This window comes from Notolepis coatsorum (genome assembly GCF_963971535.1).
Source record: "Notolepis coatsorum genome assembly, chromosome: 3".
Taxonomy (NCBI): Eukaryota; Metazoa; Chordata; class Actinopteri; order Aulopiformes; family Paralepididae; genus Notolepis; species Notolepis coatsorum.
Window position 1 is genome coordinate 94,632,316 of NC_140167.1, and position 6,830 is coordinate 94,639,145.

Below are 6,830 nucleotides of genomic sequence, written 5' to 3' on the forward strand. Positions count from 1 at the left end.
CTTCTTCGGAGCCAAAATATGCTAAACAAAAAGCTAAAAGAATTGTATAGCTATAAGCCAACTACAAAACTTAAAGCAACATTCAGCTGTAGGCTATAATTCACACCGACGATACAGACAAAGTAGGCTTGCGACTCTAACACCCATTAGCTTTGCCAGTCTTGCACACTTTTCAGAGGGGGAAAAAAACGATTAGGATTACGCTATATTACCATAGTAACATTATTCAAATAATATACCATTTTGTTCTAACTTGTAAAACACTTACGTGGGATCATCAGTTCCATAATCTTGTTTGATATAATAACAGTCCGTCCCTCGCATGTTGATCAGAGCCCCGGACTTCAGATCAGATGGCAGCCTGTTGATATAGTGATGATCGGCCGCTCGCTCACGGCAGCAGGTGGAACAAGAGGAGAGAGAGCTGATGCACCGCTGCTGCTGCTTCACAGAGTGTTCCGTCAGGGATGCACCACCGGGGGGCGCTAGATCGTCATGGATGCAAAACAGTGTAGCGCGGTTCATTCCGGTCAGCGTGAACCCATCCTGTATCATGTTGTGATGATAACTACTTCAGAAATCAGTGCACCCAATAATACTACGAGAGATTGACTACTTCTACCTCGTATATGAAAAGATAGTTAGTGAGAATACAATTCTATATTGAATAACAATTTGAATGTATGGTTTTTGCACCAAATTGATCAATAAACTACTGAAAATGGCTTAGCAGCATCTCTACACGTAGGCCTACCCTCATTGAGATGCAAGGATCTATCAATATGCAAAACAGCGACAGGCATGCCATTAATATTTACCAGTAATTACAAATGGGCAGTTTAGCTTCTTTCAAGACAGTGTAGGTACCTCCTCAGCTTTATCTTTGGATCAAATAGCAAACTCAGCAAGGCCAACGGCTTCTCTGTTACAGTGGCACAATATTGTCACAAGGAAAGATGAAATTACCTACCTGGGTTACATCCTAGAGGCAAATCTTTCCTGTGACAAAATGGCATCCAAGGTAATAAAAAAAAGTCAACCAACGAACAAGATTCTTGTACCGGATCTCCTGTAAACAGGAGCACTCATTCAAGGGTACTGTGACTATGCTTGCACCTCATGGTACCAAAGCACCTCAAAGGCCCTAAAAACAAGACTACAAACATCACAAAACAAACATGTCAGACTACTGCTTGGCCTTACTCCTAAAACCCACCTCACCCGTGCCCATTTTGACAACCTAGGATGGCTTAATAATAATAATGCAGGACCTCTTTAGAGACGTCTTTATTTGGCATGCAACAACATGGGACATGCAATGGGCGGCACACACACACAGGAATACACACACACACACACGCATTGTCTTTCTCAGGGTCGCCGATGCGATTGAGCTCTGCGCTTAACCCATCCCGTCATCCTTCCCCCCCAAGGGCAGCCGCGGGAGCAGACAGGGCATTGGCGAGGTACCGCACCTGGGGACCAATCCAAGTGCTCCTGCCCGTCTTCATCAGGGATGCGACAGCGTCAGCGATCTGTTGTGTTAGAGTAGACGACAGAGTACAGCAACTTGCAATGGGCCTGGTCTACAAGATACACTACACCACTAAGATACCCATGTACATGTCGAGGTACTTCCCAAAGGTCAGTGAATACCACAACCACAACACCAGAGGGAGCTCCACAAATCATGTTCAACCCAGATTCGGCTCAAACAAGGGACTAAACACATTTTGCAATTATGCCACAATTATGTGGAACAGGGCGTTCCACATTATTGTGGCATAATTGCAAAATGTGTTTTACCCACAGCCGTAAAAAAAAATGTGAATCCCTACCCACCTTCAAAACCACTCTCAAAGAGCACCTATGGGAGACTGGCCCCAGTACATTTTGGGTCCAAACTGTTCCCTAGCAACAGAACTCCAGTGAAACAGTCTATAGTCAAAAGACATGTTCCCAAGAGGAGTTAAAAAAATGAGTGGAGGGGGCCTTTAAAAAACAATCTGTGATGACAAGGTGATCATGGCTGCTGGATAATTGTCCTACACTATACATGCTCCTATATAGTTCCAGTTGCCTTCTGCAATATCATCAGTGTGTGTTCAGGTTCCCACCTATTCCGGCTCCATTCACTAAAGAACAAGCACTCTGAACAACAAGTAAACCCACCCTGAACCAAGACACTGAACGACAGACCCAAAGTAAACCCACCCTGAACCAAGACACTGAACGACAGACCTAAAGTAAACCCACCCTGAACCAAGACACTGAACGACAGACCTAAAGTAAACCCACCCTGAACCAAGACACTGAACGACAGACCTAAAGTAAACCCACCCTGATCCAAGACACTGTACACGCTCACACACTAGCAGCCACTTTAACATGAGCACACACACACACTCATGCTGCACACGCTCACACTTATGGACACTTTACAGAAGGAAAGATCACTTTAAGAATAGTATAGCTTGAGATTGTATAATATAGGCAGCATTGTATAGCAGTGTACATAAAGACCCAGTGCCTCATCCGTAGCTAACAGTGTACTGCACTACCACAGGACCTAGCATGTCCTACCATGCTCTGTAAATAACTCATGTACAGATACCGATATGCCCTACTTTGTTTACTTGTTTATTGCACTATCTCGCTCTATTGGTTGGACTCTTATTATTATTACTATTGTATTATGCACATCGTTGCGGGCAAGACCCCCCCCCGCATTTCACTGTATACCTGTATGCCGTGACAAATAAAACTCTTGTATCTTGTATCTGAACGACAGACCTAAAGTAAGCCCACCCTGATCCAAGACACTGAACGACAGACCTAAAGTAAACCACCCTGATCCAAGACAGTGAACGACAGACCTAAAGTAAACCCACCCTGATCCAAGACGCTGTGAACGACAGACCTAAAGTAAACCCACCCTCTGATCCAAGACACTGAACGACAGACCTAAAGTAAACCCACCCTCTGATCCAAGACACTGAACGACAGACCTAAAGTAAACCCACCCTGATCCAAGACACTGAACAGACCTAAAGTAAACCCACCCTGATCCAAGACACTGAACGACAGACCTAAAGTAAACCCACCCTGATCCAAGACACTGAACAACAGACCTAAAGTAAACCCACCCTGATCCAAGACACTGAACGACAGACCTAAAGTAAACCCACCCTGATCCAAGACACTGAACGACAGACCTAAAGTAAACCCACCCTGATCCAAGACACTGAACGACAGACCTAAAGTAAACCCACCCTGAACCAAGACACTGTGAACGACAGACCTAAAGTAAACCCACCCTCTGATCCAAGACACTGAACGACAGACCTAAAGTAAGCCCACCCTCTGAACCAAGACACTGAACGACAGACGTAAAGTAAACCCACTCTGATCCAAGACACTGAACGACAGACCTAAAGTAAACCCACCCTGATCCAAGACTGAACGACAGACCTAAAGTAAACCCACCCTCTGATCCAAGACACTGAACGACAGACCTAAAGTAAACCCACCCTGAACCAAGACACTGAACGACAGACCTAAAGTAAACCCACCCTCTGAACCAAGACACTGAACGACAGACCTAAAGTAAACCCACCCTGATCCAAGATACTGAACGACAGACCTAAAGTAAACCCACCCTCTGATCCAAGACACTGAACGACAGACCTAAAGTAAACCCACCCTGATCCAAGATACTGAACGACAGACCTAAAGTAAACCCACCCTGATCCAAGACACTGAACGACAGACCTAAAGTAAACCCACCCTCTGATCCAAGACACTGAACGACAGACCTAAAGTAAACCCACCCTGATCCAAGACACTGAACGACAGACCTAAAGTAAGCCCACCCTCTGAACCAAGACACTGAACGACAGACCTAAAGTAAACCCACCCTCTGATCCAAGACACTGAACGACAGACCTAAAGTAAACCCACCCTCTGATCCAAGACACTGAACGACAGACCTAAAGTAAACCCACTCTGATCCAAGACACTGAACGACAGACCTAAAGTAAACCCACCCTCTGAACCAAGACACTGTGAACTACAGACCTAAAGTAAACCCACCCTCTGATCCAAGACACTGAACGACAGACCTAAAGTAAACCCACCCTCTGATCCAAGACACTGAACGACAGGCCTAAAGTAAACCCACCCTCTGATCCAAGACACTGAACGACAGACCTAAAGTAAACCCACCCTCTGAACCAAGACACTGAACGACAGACCTAAAGTAAACCCACCCTCTGAACCAAGACACTGAACGACAGGCCTAAAGTAAACCCACCCTGATCCAAGACACTGAACGACAGGCCTAAAGTAAACCCACCCTCTGATCCAAGACACTGTGAACGACAGACCTAAAGTAAACCCACCCTGATCCAAGACACTGAACGACAGACCTAAAGTAAACCCACCCTGATCCAAGACACTCCCTACTTGACTACATTGTGCACAATTGTACAGCCCTGGCCCATTTTATTTTATAATTATATTGTACTTTTATTTTAATTTAGTTTACAGTATATTCCATTTAATTGTATTCTACCTACCTACCTACTACTTGGCAATAAAGACCTTTCCAATTCCGATCATCTTCTGTATCTCAACAGACCATGAAGGAAGACGTCCAAGTAAAACTGTAAAACGTCCGTTATGTCACATTGATAAATCAAAGAAAAGGTACGAAGCAGCACAAGGGTTGAGGAGTTGTTATTTTATTGAGAACACAGCAGTGAAAATATAATGCGAGTCTACTCTACATTGTGAGAGCATTATGCATAGGACCTCATGAGAGCTTCAACACGTGGGTATATCCAAGGGATTCTGTAATTACATACCGATCATCTTATCTGATGTTTCGAGGGAAAAACAAACATGTAGTAATTAATTTGATGATTCATAACGAGAGCAAGAGGACTCCAACACGCAGCCAGCGACCGCTTCCTTAACGTGTGCAACTCTCTGACAGTGAATCCTCATTCGATTCCTACCCGTCGGTGAAGGCCCTTAGTTGCTATAGGGATGGTGTGTCCATGGCAACCGGGTGAAATCCAGGACAGGTCGTTCACATTAGCGGGTAATAGGGTGAGGGACGTAAGTGCTACACTTCCATCACTGACCCCATTAAAAAACAGACAAGCTCTTCAAGGGGTGAAACAACCAAACGGACACAAATAAATCAAAAGAAAATAAATTAAAGATTTAAATAAAAATCCAATCGGAAGGGAAGGTTTTAACATGTTTAGTACATTGTTCATTTCAATAGCACATTGAAAACCCTTTCACAGAACAAAGCAAACGCAACAAACAATAAAAAAAAATGCATATAAATACTATATAAAAACAGATCCCTTCAACCAGTTGATCTAAAATATAAAGTATAAATAACAACTGTTTAGTTCATCAACAGACCAGGCTGAACAACCTGTTCTCAGAGTAAGTCATTCAAGCTGACGTTATACTGAGATGGCAAAACAATAAGACACTCATTCATTGTTAAAGCTGCTATTTGTAAGATCTGTAAGACCACAAACATACAAATAGTGTGGAATAATCACAACAAAAACATTTAGACTCACCCATTAAATTATGTACCTTTGAGTGAAATTCCGCCCTTTTGCAGATAAGATAGCTAGCTAGCATAAAATGGATGGTACCTACACATTTCTCAAGATGTCTTCCAATGATACCTCAATCTTCATTCTAGCTTTAAAATTGAGCCCGCTCCCAAAGACAGTGATGTCGGTCGTATTGCCGTTTCCCATCAAACAATAACAAGGAGCAAAGAACATCTTTGTATTTGTAGGTTCCAGACATTGTATGCTAGCTATAGCTTATCTGCGCTCTAAAGCACATAATTTAATGGTAAAGTCTAAATGGCCCTTTATTTGTTGCTTATTCCAGATTGTTTGTATGTGGTTGAGTGTATGGTCCTAATTCAACAATCGAAAATCTTACAAATAGTACATTTAAGAAAGCAAGCAAGCAAGTCTTGTATTTGTATAAAATGTGCAAAGACATTGTGGCAATTGAGGATTCTGAGGTAATTGGCAATTAATGAGCATAACATGTTTTTTGAAACTCTTAAAATGATAAATATATAGGATAAATATTTGCATGTCTTGAATTACACTGATGGTTTACAGTGTTTAGCTTTCCAGGCAAAATAAACAAGTAACTTATTTTAAAGTACATCAAGTGCTACAGGTAGCTTGTGTTCGAGATGAAAACTAGAGATCTTTAGATATATAAAATATTTGGATCAAATACTGAACCTCTCAAACTTACTCTGCATTCATTCACTTTTCCCACTTAAGTACTTTTCATCAGAAGGTCTTTAAATACACTTTCAAAACACCATTATGTAGCCCAGACAATTATAATAAAAAATAAAATGACCTGAAACAGATGGCTGCAGATCATAAAGAACAATCCAAGCCTGTACAGAGATCATGGATAATTCCTTCTAATCCATTTAGACTATTTTAATACTTTAGTCTACGTGCCACCAAGATGGATTCAAATTACAAACAGCTTTGATAAAAAATAATAATAAAAAAAAAAGTAAAAAAAGCTGAAATAACACCTTAACTCAAGTGCCTGACAAAGTCATCCTGCAGCATTCAATTCACTACACTGTTGAAATACAGAAACCATTTCACAGTTGCAACAATACAAATAAAATGTTTCAAATTATCTAAAAAAAAACTTTTACATTAAGACATGTTGATATGAAGCTACTACAACCTGATAATATCATGTCTTTACTATTAACTTTATACTGTAGTACAGGGGTGGCCAAC